Source organism: Hippocampus bargibanti, linkage group LG07, assembly GCF_051943395.1.
Source record: "Hippocampus bargibanti isolate YZ-2025 linkage group LG07, ASM5194339v1, whole genome shotgun sequence".
Classification (NCBI taxonomy): Eukaryota; Metazoa; Chordata; class Actinopteri; order Syngnathiformes; family Syngnathidae; genus Hippocampus; species Hippocampus bargibanti.
Genome location: NC_142740.1, coordinates 8,805,135 through 8,819,728, shown reverse-complemented (window position 1 = coordinate 8,819,728; position 14,594 = coordinate 8,805,135). Strand labels below are relative to the sequence as shown.

At 42.6% G+C, this 14,594-nt stretch overlaps 1 protein-coding gene across 2 annotated transcripts in view; it reads left to right on the top strand.

The window, feature by feature from the left end:
• The window catches only part of LOC148895354 (fibronectin type III domain-containing protein 7), a 30,409-nt gene extending 22,714 nt beyond the window's left edge, over nucleotides 1-7,695 (top strand). Inside the window, exon 14 of one of the 2 annotated variants that reach the window (XM_089000775.1) lies at nucleotides 7,237-7,695. The gene's annotated coding sequence lies outside the window, so the exon portion shown is untranslated. Of the gene's footprint in view, nucleotides 1-559; nucleotides 5,489-7,236 lie in introns of those variants that run through there. The other variant, XM_089000776.1, reaches the window with a different exon arrangement.
• The last annotated feature ends 6,899 nt before the right edge of the window (nucleotides 7,696-14,594 follow it).

Here is a 14,594-nt window from a genome sequence, read left to right as displayed (position 1 = left end):
GGCACAAAACTTTAATTGGTACTGAAAAATATAGTAATGCACTTTAAGATTAAATAAGAAAGGGAATTTTTAAACCACTTACACATACGCATATAAAATCTAAATGCAATCCCTGCGTACACTTTACAAACTAAGGAGAGTGATTTTAAATGTGTAACGAAGAAAGTGTCGTGCCCTGTCCTGTAAATCTGTAAACTTCATACATGAAACATACATACACATACAATACATACTGAACATTTATGGAGTTGTATGAACAGTAGAATTCCATCACAGAACTTTTGTTTTGAAGCTGCTGACTAAACATTAATGTGTGGTATGGCAGGCTGTGGGTAATGTTGCTGAGAAGTTTGTCAAACTGACGATGGTTCAGACCTCTGGACCGGATGAAATTTACAGTGCGAACAACCACCTCCATGACGTGGTCCATTTTCAGTTACTGGTGCAAAATACAGTGAAATGTCCAGAAACGATCTCCTCCATTAAGGGCTTGTACTTTGTCTTTGAACTTTGTCGCGACACCTGCTTTCTTTCCGACCATGGATGACGCCGTCTGTAGCCAGGCTGACAGCGCGGGACCAGTCCACTCCAACAAAGTCCAATACAGCAACAACAGAGCCGAAAATGTCCTCGGCTGTCGTGGTGTCCATCATTGGCACCAACTCAAGAAACTCTTCAGTAACAGTCAACTCCTCTAATAAATATGGCTAGTTGGGCCACGTCTGTGATGTCAGTGCTCTCGTCAATTGCCACGGAACATGCAATAAATCCTCTCTGCTACAGTATTCCTCGTTAGGCTAATATTGGCAAAAGCTTGTCGCTTCTCGGAACATACAAGTTCAGCCGCCTTCATCATTCATCATTTAACAAAGTCACCGTCGAAATACGGCTTCGATGCTAATGCTATTTCGCTAGCAATTAGGTAGCTGTCTTTTACTGCTGCTTCATTGACTTCTCGGCTCCGGATGAAAGTTGACTGCTGTTTCCTCAGACCGCCAGCAATTCGTTAATCTTTTCTCTTCTCAGTTGTCCTTACAACCCGTCATATTTTTCCCTGTGATGAGTCTCGTAGTGGCATCGAATATTATATTCCTTCAATACCGAAGCTTGTTGCAAACACACCAAGCACAAAGGTTTTCCGTGCATCTCTGTAAATAAATAGGACATGGTCCATTTTTCTTTGAGAATTCTACACTCCTTATCTACTTTTCTCCGTTTGGATAACGACATTTTAGCTAATGAGGGGGTAGCGGAGATGCAGAGACCAATGTATTAAAAACGTCGTAACAAGCAGCAGATGCGGCGTGTCTTTTACTCTGACGGAGAGAGTGTGCCCTTTAGCGGATAATCCATGAATTGCAGCGAATTAAAAATATCAATTCCATGTCTTTTATGCATTTTTCCACTTTCAAATTATCCTGAGGTTCCGGCCCGCGGGCCGTATGTTTGACACCCCTGCTCCACACTGTCCCCTCTCTCCTTCCTCTTCATATGCTCCTCCCGTGCAGCTCATTTCATGACTTGTCCTATTATTGACTTGTGATGCACATGCTATACCTATATATGGAGTGAAAGGAATGGACATTCACATTCAACACGTCCCACATTAACACTTCATTTGCTCATCATTCTCCTGCCTTCTCTGCTTCTGCATACACCCCACAGATCTACATTCTAATATATCATTCATACTCCTATCACTCCTCTCCAATCTTTCGTCATTCCTTCCCCATTTATATATGTAGAAGTTCTGACCTTCCCATTTATACAAATGATCCAGGTCTCTTCATCACAGTCACTTCTTCCATCCTTCTTTGTCGCTTGTTAGTCTCTCTACCTACGTCCATACCTGCGTTACTGATCACTCAATTTCAAGTCTTCCTCTTGCATCCTATCATTTTACTTCTTTCTTCCAGTTCCTCCCACCACCCTACCACCATGGCTTTTGTCAATTGTTTGTTACCCATTCGCATCACATGAGCAATCCCTTCAAACACTTGCCTCTTGATCTTCCACTCGATAAATTTCATGACTTGCATTTTCCTTATATCATACATGTTCACTTCCTTTTCGTGCATTTGTCTCAATGGTTCTCCATTCCTTTCACTTCATATATAAGTATAGCATTTGTCCATCCACGTTTGTAGTTTTTTTCACAATTTTGCTCTTAACTGCTGTCAGAGATGTTCGGTCGGACACTGTGGACAAAGGCTCGAACACAGGAAGATTGTCTTTTACTGCCGGCAGGGGACGTAATCATTCATGACAGACGCCCAAATTCTGCAGCCCTCTGCCAAGGTATTTATTGAGAGTATATGCAAATTAAAGTGATCTTCTTCTTTTCCTTTCGGCTTTCCCCTCAGGGGTCGCCACAGCGAATCAATGTCCTCCATCTATCCCTGTTTTGTGCATCCTCTTCTCTCACACCAGCTACCTTCATGTCCTCTTTGACCACATCCATAAACCTCCTCTTCGGTCTTCCTCTCGGTCTCCTGCCTGGCAGTTCAAGGCTCAGCATCCTTCTAGTCACTCTCTCTCCTCTGGACATGTCCAAACCATCTCAGTCTGGCCTCTCTGACTTTCTCTCCAATGCCTCTAATATGAGTTGTCCCTCTAATGTACTCATTCCTGATCCTATCCAACCTGGTCACTCCCAAAGAAAACCTCAACATCTTAAGCTCTGCTTCCTGTCTTTTTTTCAGTGGCACTGTCTCCAGTCCAAACATCATGGCTGGTCTCACCACTGTTTTATACACTTTTCCTTTCATCCGAGCTGAAACCCTTCTATCACACATCACGCCTGACATTTTTCTCCAGCCGCTCCAGCCTGCCTGGACACACTTCTTCACCTCTTTTCCACACTCTACATTGCTCTGGACAGTTGACCCCAAGTACTTAAAATCCTCCACCTTCTTTATCTCTTCTCACTGTAGCATCACTCTTGCACTTGGATCCCTCTCATTCACACACATATATTCCGTCTTGCTGCGAAAAGCCGAAAGGAAAAGAAGATTTTCATCTCGGAGCCCACCAACTCAATTGCTTCACTCACACTTCCTCACACACACGGCACACCCCACATCTTCATATCCTATTGTGAAGGCACATTTAAATGTTACCGTAATGACCAGAGAGTGTTCCAGCCAGCTTGTCGTGGTTTTTATGATTTTGTTTATTATGTTTATTATTATGTTTTGAAAATACCACAGTTTACATGCGGGTTGTATCAGATTATTTTGTTGTGTTTCTCGTCATACTTTGGAAGACCGGCCCCTGAAAAGATAATATTATATTAATATGAGTATTAAACCGGTCCGTGGGCCGAAAAAGGTTGGGACAGCTGCGCTTGACTATGCTCCTGACACCACTCTATTGCGTCCCTTCCAGCTTCATTCATAATCCCCAATCCATGGCCAATTTATAATCCCCAATCCATGGCTCCCACATTCCTCCTTACACCCGCATTAAAGTCTCCTCCAATCATCAGCCTTTCACTTCGTCCTATCGCGACCTGACTCTCCATATGTCGTCTCCATCTCTCCAGTAGGAGCTCATCCACTCCCCAGCTCGCTTGACAAAGTGATACCAGCCTGTGCCCTCCCTCATCATCGTCACTACTCTCTCTCCAAACCACTTCTGTTTTCCTTCCTCTATCCATTTCCTCAATGCCGCTCCTCTCAACATCACTCGGGCTTTCCTCCAATGGACAAGAACCACTTGCTCTTCCCTCACCCAATCACACCACCGATCGTCCTCTGCTCTCAACTCTGTCATCAGCACCACGTCCCACTACTCCCTGCACATTCTCTCTGCAACCCTTTCCAATCTCCCGTTTCACTCTTGCACATTTAACTTCCTTACATTCTGCATCACTATTACTCGTTCTCCAGACTTATCCTATTTATCCTATTTATTTTTTTCCTCTTCTACCTATATCTCCTCATTTTATTTCTCTGTCTTTTCTTGTTACCTCTTCTCCTTCCTACTGATTGGGCTTGGATGGGGATGAATCTCCACCAGGGTGTCTGTCATGCTTACATGTCACTCATCCATCCTGTCCTGATCGCCTTTCCTTCTCATCATCCCCTCCACAACCCTTGGGGAACATCGGCCCCACCTCGTCACACCCAGTACGGGCCATGGAAGGCCACTTGGCTGATTTTTGTTTAAGGAGGTTTGTGGGGCGGCTACATTCAATCCCCTCTGTTCTGGTGCGGCTGAGCATTGGGTGACTCACCTTTTGGTGTAACCCGCCTTTTTCATCTTTGCCCGTCTCTCACCCCTCACACCACTGCTATACCCATTCATAGTCTTGTCACCTCCCGGATTGACGATGGCAATTTCCCACCTTCAGATCCCTCTCAAAACCCACCTACTTAGAATCACATTTTCTGTGTAGTTATTTCTCTTGTTTCTATTTATAATATATTTTATTTATTGTATTCTATTTGTGATTGTATTTTATTCATTATAGTACCTATGCTTGTCTGTGACTGTAAAGTGTCCTTGAGAGCTTTGTATGTATGTATGTATGTATGTATGTATGTATGTATGTATGTATGTATGTATGTATGTATGTATGTATGTATGTATTTATTATTATTATTATTATTATTATTGCTGGTGGGCACTTAGCTTTTCCCCTTGCGCCACATATGCAAGGACCGTCACTCTTCCACCTCATCCTTTTTCGAATTTATCCTCCTCCTCCTGGACAATTGGCCTCCGTCAGAGACTTGTCCCCTTCCCGAGTCCCACACCCAGTACGACACTCACTTTTGCGTGAAGATCACACCCAGTGAGGACACAGGAAGGGCACTCAGCTGATTTTTGTTTGGGATGGTTGTGGGGCTACTCTCAATCCCCTCCGTTCGCAGGGCAAGTGCTAGCCGTTTCACTTTCCGCAGAGCCCCCGCCTCCTTCACTGCTGGTTGGTGGGCATTTAGCCGCATCAGGGACCCAAAACGCCCGGTGTCCCCCCTCGCGCCATATGGAGGCATCCCACTATGTGAGGGCCTCCTTCTCATTCTCATTCTCATGCTCATCTTCATTCTAATCAATTTGCATTTTCCCTCCTCATTTGGATACATAATATCCACTTGTTGTCAAGGCAATTATCAAAGTTAAATTTATAGGTGTTAATCTTTTTGATTGTTTTATGCTGATTGTGTATCTTACAAATATTCCATTGTGTTGTCTTGATATAATCAAGTCCTCATGTCCAGTCGAGGACTTCATTACGGTAAAGCACTAGTGGGGATAGTTGATTCTTATTATCGTAGCTTGCAGAGTTGCAATACTGAAATACAATACCCTTACTGTCTGCGATGTGATGGCAATATCAGTGATTCTTAACCGAACCCGTCATTAATTAAAAAAAATATGTTTTTGGATTTTCTTAAACAAATTTTGATCATGAAAAAACACCTTTATCGGAAACAGAAAAAAATACACAGTGTACCGTATTTTTGCTGCTTTGAAATGTAAATTTCTCCACTGTGAGACTAATAAAGGCATATCCAATCCAATCCAATCCAATCCAATTTTCCGCATTATAAGGCGCACCTTCGATGAATGACCTATTTTACAACTTTTTCCATGTATAAGGCGCACCGCATTATAAGGCGCTACAGTAGAGGCTGGGCTTATGTCATGCATCCAGTGCTAGACACTGCTTAGACGGTGCTAGACGCTGCCTAGCCGGTGCTAGACGCTGCTTAGACTATGCTGCGCTAAAGGGAATGTCAACAAAACAGTCAGATAGGTCAGTCAAACTTTATTAATACATTACGAATCAGCTTTCTGACAACTGCATTCACTCCCAAAATGAATAAACAACTGTGTTATGTTGGAGGACCCAGAGGAGACGACACTGCCGCAACGTCACGTGGTACGTCATGTGGCAGTGTGGCATATACTCATACTACAAACTATTTTATTAATTTCTCCGAGGTAAAGTGTTCATATTTTAACAACAGCATGCTATAACATGTAGTGCAACAGTTATATCACATAGTGGAGGGGAACTTTTCCTCCATTCAGTAAAGACGTAAAAAACATTCTGATGCTGTTACGGTAAATTAAACGTACTGGTAAGTGCAATCACAATATACGAACATTCTTAATAGTGCAAAGTAATAACAATAATAACTCTACAGTAATAGCACAATAACTGTAAACACACAAAGGAAAGACGTAAAGATCAGTTCAATGCTCATCTACGAATCCCTGGAATTCTTCTTCTTCCGTGTCCGAATTGAACAACTGTGCGAATGCGGCATCCAACACGCCCGGCTCCGTCTCATCCAAGCCGTCATTCGTGGAGTCAGTGTCACTGTTGTCTGGCAGTTTGGGGACAATTCCTGCCTTCTTGAAAGCGTGGACCACAGTTGAGACTGATATATCAGCCCAGGCATTTACGATCCACTGGCAGATCGTGGCGTTAACCGCCATTGTATATATCTCTGCATGCACCGCGCACTACTTCTTCTACAGGGGAAAATGGAATCTCGGCTGCTTACCGTCGTAGCAAGACCTGTTGCGGCTCAATATTGACATATATAAGGCGCATTGGATTATAAGGCGCATGGTCAGCTTTAGAAAAAAAGGAATGCTTTTAGGTGCACCTTATAGTGCGGAAAATACGACAATTGTAAAGTAGGCTTTTTTTGTCCATAAAACTAACCAGCCAGTGATGGCCAAGCGGGCATGTCATAACTAATTTACATGTTGAGTTGGGTGTCTTAACCTCCATGGCAGAAGTTCTGTCGAACCCCTGAGATTGATTCATTGAATCTGTAGGGTTCGATAGAACCCATGTTAAGAACCAAAGGTTTATATTTTGAGAGGGGAAAAGTCATTCTAATTGGAATATAATACTTTTCTTTCATGTGGAATTGATATTATCTCATCTCCACTGCAACCAAATCTCGCATGGCGTGGCCAATTGTTGCATGAGTGTAAGTGAAAAATGTATGTCAGGATATTCACATTACATCTCCAGATTTTGGGTGCATTTGTTTTTCAAGATTTTTTTTCACATCATTGGTCGGGTAAAGTAAATCAGACTGTAATGCATCATTCTTGTAGTGAATTGTATTGCATCGTAAATGAGATGAATCTTGTCATAACGCGTTGAAGGAGCTTTAGAAGTATTTTGAGTGTTTCTGTATAATTGATGGAGGTGCACATATACCTTGTTGTTTGAAAGCTCCCATTTAACCCTTCATGTTTCAGGCTGAGCTGACATTCAAATCCACAACCCTTGATGTGAGGCCAGTTCTCCCACCACTTGAATACTTCCGCCACAGATTGAAAAATATGACTGCATTTTCTAGGCCCCCTGTCAGTGAGATTTTTTTTTAAATCATCAAGACTTTTCTCCAAGTCACATTCCCCATGTTTGAGACATAATTACTGTAACAACTGTGCTTTTCTTCGACATATATTTTGTGATTTTATACATTTGAAATGCAAAAATTAAATAAATAAAATTTGGCATCCTCGCCATCCAGAACTATATTATAGGAATTATTACACAGACAAAGTGTAAAAGCCAACATTAATGAGTGCCTTTGTTATCATCAATTTACTGTACATTCTTTTTTGAATGAGATTATTTTAACACTTCACAATGTGTCATTTGGGTTTTGCACACTCAATGCATATTTATCTCAATAAAACAATTCCCTCTTATTTTGTTGATTGTTTGTGTATTTACATAAGTAAAAAAGTCAATCATTTGGGCATGTTTAAAATGAACATACACCTGTTGGGTGAATTCCCAAAACTAAAAATATTTTTTTCCCACTTCAAATGAGTCAAAAATTTTCAACAACTTCAGACCGAAACCATAGACATAACATTATTCGTTATTTCTTTTCACTGTATTTATTTATTTATTTATTTATTTATTTATGCCTTTTCCCCCCTGATTTTTAAAACGAGAAACACAAAATATGCCGTATTTTCAAAAATAAGATGCGAAGTCAAATATTTTGGATGGAGTTATTCCAGCCTAGATAAGGTCAATATTTGAGAACAAAATTGATTTTGAGGCATTATTATTTTTGGAGCAATGCAGGTTTTTCAAAAGAAACGTATACCTTTATGATGGGGCCTCATCACAAAGGTGTCAGAAAAACACAACATTTTAATTGTTGACACAAAGGCCACATTTACCTTTATTAATGACACCAGGCATGAAGCACAGATGACAGATGCACACATTTGCGACCCACTGTGGTGGACTGCTTTCACACTTAGCTCCACTGTGGACATAATCCACACTGCCTCCATATAAGGTTGATTGTTTTTAGTTGTCATACATCTGCATATTATCATTGTCTGAAACTCATGACAAAAAGTTAGCGGACACCAGGGCAGACAACTCTGAAAAGTGGGGCCATAAAGTGTCCTGCCCCATTTTTCACAACTTGAAAGACAATAAGACGACTAATCACAACAAAAAAAATGTTACAAAGTATCAAGGATTGTTTTTATTTCGGATGTACCTACCACAAATGCTCCCTTGCTTTATTTATTGTAAATATCCCTTGAAGAATTTGCTCCAGTTGTCATTTGTCTATACACTGTTCGGCATATTGCACAATACAATGTTTGCGTTGCGTTGTCTGCTACAGGCCATGTGAACTCCTCTTTCCACGATGCTTTTAATAATGATATGAATACATTTCTAAGCCCATTTCAGAACTCTCAAGGACACTTTACAGTCATGGGATAATGAACGTTTACGTTTTGTAGAGTCATAAATTTTGTTAGCTTCTTTTGAATCTTCTGGGGCTGAGGTTCCATGCATTTACTTTGGAAAATGATATGCAAATGCACGACCTTATAACGCTCGGGAAAGACGGAAGCACGAAGCAGGCTTCTGATTGGCTGCCGTGCCGAGTATGCAAATTGCCAAGCGAACCGAAATTCAGAAATTTCCAAACCGAATGAAGATTTTTAAATCGGAATAATTTATTCTGATTTCAAAATCTTCATTCAAACGTTTGCTTTATTCAATAAAGCAAACATTTGATTTAAAAAAATAAATAAATAAATCCTTGTTTTGTTTTATTTTTCTTGAAGAAGTTGTCGGCCACCCGTGCTGAGACGTTTTGTAAGTTGTATGCACGGCGGAAAAGTCGCACGTTACGGGCGTCCGGGCAGACGCTGTTTCAGACAATTATTATGAATGATAAATTGATGCTGCTTGCAAAGAAGAACACCTATATAGAACTTATAGTAACGAAGAACACGAAGAATGCTTTTGCTAAAAATGCAAGGCTGTAAATGAAAATATTTTTACATAATATAAGAATGCTTAATGAATTGTGTGGCAGTTATGGGATGTAAAACCTTTCCGAGAAAGTGGTTGGAAAGAGATAAGTATTAAGACAAACAACAGCAAGGTTGAACGACATTTGCACACCAGTTGCAACTTGACGTTTTACAAATACAGTAAAGTCTCGTTATATCGATATCGGTTATATCGATAGTCCCGCTTATTACGATACTATTTCTATGCACGCAAGGAGAAAATTACATGCGCGCAGAGTCGGATATATCGATATTTTTCGGACTCCCGAGAATATCGATATAACGAGACTTTACTATAATTGCACACATGTACATATGTAATTCACACTCACACACACACACACATAGTCAAACAGCCCTCACCCTTTCGGTTGGACACAGCCATGTATTACATTCCCAATAAATGAGGGGGGAGGTGGAGAGATCCTTGGGTGACATGCAGAGAATTGAAATCTAACGCCCTCGTTCTTCACTGGTACAGTATCGGAATTAAGCCAACTGTCTCCTCGTATTTTTTTGAGAATGTCTAATTGATGAACCTGACACTGTTTCCTGGAGGGCACTGGGTGTGGCTACTCCTCCAGACCACAATTTTCGCACCTGGGTGGTTGAGGCAGACTTCATTGTTTCGGCTTGGAGGGTAAAAGCCATGGGTCGGGAACCTTTTTGACTAAGAGAGTCATAAAAGTAAAATATTTAGAAATGTTGTTCAGCCACATACACACACGCGCGCAAATCACACAAAGACACGCACAAACACACACACGCACGGACGTGATTTCAACAAAATGTCACAATGTATTATTTAAAATAACAGTGATAATACAAACCATTAATATGAATAGTTTTCCGTTCCTCATGATTGTTAAAAAAATCCAGCCAAACGATCGGAATGGAAGTCAACTTGCCGGGTCCATAGGCGAAATTACTGCAAGCTCGCCTGCACACTGCTCATTATTGCATATATATTGCATATGTATATTACTGCATATATATATATATATATATATATATATATATATATATATATATATATATATATATATATATATATATATATATATATAAAACATATATATATATATAAGAACATAACATATATATATATATATATAAGAAGTCCAAGATGGCGCCCGAGTAGGCAGCCTCAGCAAGTGCTCTCATGAGCCTTGCTTTTTTTGGTTGTTTTTGTCTTGTTTTGTGTTTTCTTTTGTCACTTTGTGTTGTTGTGCATCGTGTGGAACGGATACAGATTGTTTTTCAGCATTTTTGACCACGACATTCATCAAGGAGGAGACTGTGCTGAGCGGTTTCGCCTTTTCGGCAGCATGAATATGCCAGTACTGTTTTTGAATGGGAGGAATGTCGGAGCCATTCGACTGCCATCGCTGGACACCAAAGGGGCCATTGTGCTTTTTTGCGCCTGTAATGGGCAGCATCTTCACAGCCGTTTAGCGGAAAGGTCAGTGCCGTTGGACGGTCTGCGGCTGGATGGATGCATGGCTTGAGGAACCCGCAATAAGAAGAAAGGAGCGTCAGCGCAGAGCGCCGATGCGTATGTGGAACTGTTGCGGCTTGGAATTGAAGCAGATTTATGTGGAACAGGAGATGTGAGACAATCTCTTTTCGTCAATGGATGCTACAGCTGCATGTTTGCTTTCAACATTTAGCTTGTAGTTGACATGCACGTTCCACCATGATGTCCCTGATCCACTGGTGGAAAGACGCTTTGATCCTCTCCTCTTTCATCTAGAACTGTTTCATGTCATCACAAAGAGGGTACAGCAAGTCCTGAAGAATGAATGTCTCTCTGTGTCTTTGTTTTGTCATATTGTCTCTAGGCTGTCATATTATTTGTTATTTAGTTTTTTTTTTGTTCTTTTGACTTCAAGACGGCTCCGCGAGAGTGGCTGCCTTTCCAGCAGCTCATGTATTTCGTTTTTCTACTTTCATTCCTTTCATCACTTTGCTGCTGTGAAATGTAAATTTCTCCACTGTTAGACTAATAAAGGCATATCCAATCCAATCCAATATATATATATATATATCGTCCATGAGATAGAGATAGATGAGATAGAGATATAGATAATCAGTGACACTTAAAAGGACTCCCGGCACGACCGTCCGCTGTCGGTTCGTTGTTTGTTGCATGCGTTGTCTGCAATTGCATGCATTTTATGCTGTGCATGTGTTTGTTTAACCTTGGCGGATTTTTACACTTGGTTTTCTTTCGATACATTGTATTTTTTTCTGTTCAGATGGTTTTGATGTTTTACATTTTGTTCCTGCTGACCTTTATTTTAATACAATTTGTCAAACAACCTCCTGCTCCCTCCTGCCTGCTTTTTGGGATCCGCACCAGCCATCACCACCTCGCAAAACGTGACAGAATGAACCGACCGACCATCGGATCCCGCAGGTACAACGGACCCGTCTCATTTCCACCCTGTGCCTGGCAATGCTACATCCACGTTAGCCCACGCCTCGTCGAGTTTGAATTGCGTCACTCGACGAGCCGTAACGTCCACATCGACGTCCGGCCGAGACCTCCTTCCAGGTGGCCATCCAGGGTGACACTGGGTGTCTGGCAGTGCACGCCCACGTCCAGCCACGGTGTCGTCGTGCTAATTGAGTCGCATCCACGACGAGCCGTGCAACGTCCGCGTCAACGTCAGTCCGAGACCTCGCAAAACGTGACAAGCTCGAGTTGTACCCGAGTAGCCTTCGTTTTTTCTAGACCTCAGAGATAATGTTCATTCTGATCTGATGCATAGCAGCGATGCAGAGAGCAGCCACGCGAAAGAGGGACATTGGGAGACAGATTGCTAGTGTCCACAAAGTTGGCTGTGTAAAACTTGGCTGGTTTTATGACATGTGAGGTCATGTGAGGTCATCAACGTCAAGGTCATTTCATATAAGGGCGATCGTGTGTTTAAAAGAAAGTGCAACGAAAAAAATAATACCTGTTTGAGTAACTTGATTTGATTTTATTCAACAGTGTACGGTACATGTCATCCAGGAAAGTTCAAGGAACAAATATGACCTGAAGGGAAAAGGTCACGAATGAAGTATAAAGAGCACAGTACTGTCATGATCTAGTTGGCGACCAACGGGGGGCGCTGTCGGCCCCGCCGACACCTGCACAGGTGCTGGTCGTCCCGATCAGATTGGCGACCAGCGGGTAGCGACGTCAGCCCTGCCTGCAGCCTCGCAGGTGCTGGTCGTTTAATCATTGACACTTAAAAGGACACCCGGCACGACCATCCGGTGCCGGTTCATTGTTTGTTTGCTGCTTGGTTGCTGCATGCATTGTGTATGTGTTTGTTTAACCTTGGCGGACTTTTACTTTTGGTCTTCTTTTGCTACTTTGTATTTTTTCCATTCAGATGATTTTGATGTTTTACATTTTGTTTCCAGCTGACCTTTATTTTAATACAATTTGTCAAACAACCTCCTGCTCCCTCCTGCCTGCTTTTTGGGATCCGCACCCGCCATCACAACCTCGCAAACCGTGACAGAATGAACCGGCCGAGACCTCCTTCCAGGTGGCCGTCCAGGGTGACACTGGGTGACTGGCATTGCACGCCCACGTCCAGCCACGCTGTCGTCGTGCATGACGAATTGAGTCTCATCCACGACGAGCCGTGCAACGTCCGCGTCAACGTCAGTCCGAGACCCCACTCACCGCTGGATCCCGGAGCGGCTCTGGACTGGTCTCGTTCCCCCGGAGCCGGGCAGTTCACGCCCACGTCGGCGTCCGGCCGAGACCTGGTCCCATACGGCCGTACGGGGTGCCATTCTGCGCCTGGCAGTTCGACGTCCGCGCAGAGCCATGCGCCGTCGTGTGAACGTGCGAGAGGGATCGCACTCATGCCCACGACGATCCGTGCCGTGTCTTCGTCCACCCCAGGCCGAGTCCCGTTCCCATCAGGCCGCCTGCCCGTCGTATGCTGGAGAGGCAGCGGTTGCCCTCTCCACCGACCGTTCCCTGGAGAGTGGACCTTTTGGGAGACTGTTGGGACTTCTGGAAGCAGCCCCTTGAAGGGGGGGTACTGTCATGATCTGGTTGGCGACCAACGGGGGGGCGCTGTCGGCCCCGCCTACACCTGCACAGGTGCTGGTCGTCCCGATCAGATTGGCGACCAGCGGGTAGCGACATCAGCCCTGCCTGCAGCCTCGCAGGTGCTGGTCGTTTAATCATTGACACTTAAAAGGACACCCGGCACGACCATCCGGTGCCGGTTCATTGTTTGTTTGCTGCTTGGTTGCTGCATGCATTGTGTATGTGTTTGTTTAACCTTGGCGGACTTTTACTTTTGGTCTTCTTTTGATACTTTGTTTTTTTTCCATTCAGATGATTTTGATGTTTTACATTTTGTTCCTGCTGACTTCATTTTAATACAATTTGTCAAACAACCTCCTGCTCCCTCCTGCCTGCTTTTTGGGATTCACACCCGCCATCACCACCTCGCAAACCGTGACAAGTACATCATTTTACATAAAAATACAAGTAGCACTTTGATATAGACAACAGCTTCACAGAAGAGAAGAAACAACCATGTTTGCCACAACATGTTAGTTACCCATGTGACGTACCTGTGGCATACAGGTAAAAAAAGTACTTGAGAAACTGACTAAATAAATATTTGTCAGCACTAAAACCACATTCAACATCATTTTCAGAGTAGAGAACACATTTCATCACAGCAAATGTCACATGCCACAATGTCAATGTTGACTGGGCCTTCTGTGAGGTTATATGGCATCCCTTCAGTGGCTCCCTATACATTTTAGTTATTTTCAAGATCGTATCATTCAGCTGTTGTTAAAGCGCTATATATGTTGTGCATTCTTTATTTGTTTATTTCTGTATTTGTTTGTTTTAGTTAATAGAGCAGAGCATTGTTGTTGTCTTAAATGCTCTTTGAAAGGACTTTGAAGTTCTGTTTGTGATGAAAAGATTTGGAAAGAGATGCCGATTTGACGGTAAGATCAGAGCATTGTCATCAAATGGTGAGTAATTTTACTTTATTCGAATGTTGTGTCTCAATCTCCAGTGCGTGCGACATATTTTATTGTCCTTGCATTTTTATCAAGCATCTTCATCTCTATTAAGTTCATAGAGTTGTTTGTTCTGTAGCCACAAGGGGACACAAGCCAGTGTCTTCTTGTGCCGGTCCCAAGCCCGGATAAATACAAAGGGTTGTATCAGGAAGCGCATCCGACGTAAAAGCTTGGCCAAAACAAACATCAAACCTCTGAAGATGGAG